Source organism: Dendrobium catenatum, unplaced genomic scaffold (genome assembly GCF_001605985.2).
Source record: "Dendrobium catenatum unplaced genomic scaffold, ASM160598v2 original_scaffold_123035, whole genome shotgun sequence".
Taxonomy (NCBI): Eukaryota; Viridiplantae; Streptophyta; class Magnoliopsida; order Asparagales; family Orchidaceae; genus Dendrobium; species Dendrobium catenatum.
The window spans coordinates 1-420 of record NW_021441470.1 but is presented as its reverse complement, the minus strand read 5'-3'; the positions used below and the strand labels follow the sequence as shown (position 1 = coordinate 420).

The following is a 420-nucleotide window of genomic DNA, read 5'->3' as shown; positions in this document are numbered from 1 at the left end:
ATTATCTATAATTAAACTTTTGTCTTTCAATTGCACATATGATTTCTAATTAACCCCTATTGTACTCAATTTTTTAGATATTGCTGCAACTTATGCAATAAAGATATATAAAGCATCATTTTCATAAATTCCTGCCACTCATGATTCACTTTATCAGTAGGCCACTAAAAATTATTGGTAGCCATTTTCTCTATTAATCCATATGCTTCCTCAAATGACTTTGGCATTAATGAACCTCTAATTGTAACATGTATGATAGCTCTAAGTGATCCTACAAATACATTATAATATGTTTGAATTTCCAACCAATCAGGTAGAGCATGATGAGGGTACTTTGGAGCATTTTTTTGAAATCTCTCCCAACTTTCATAAATATTTTCTCCTTCAAACTGAGTAAAAGAAGTAATGCCATTCCTAAGT

At 30.5% G+C, this 420-nt stretch overlaps 1 non-coding gene across 1 annotated transcript; it reads left to right on the top strand.

Moving 5' to 3' along the window:
- The first annotated feature begins 315 nt into the window (after window positions 1–315).
- Window positions 316–420, top strand: LOC114578702. Its single transcript, XR_003699676.1, has one exon. It is a non-coding gene; the product is annotated as a small nucleolar RNA R71 (small nucleolar RNA).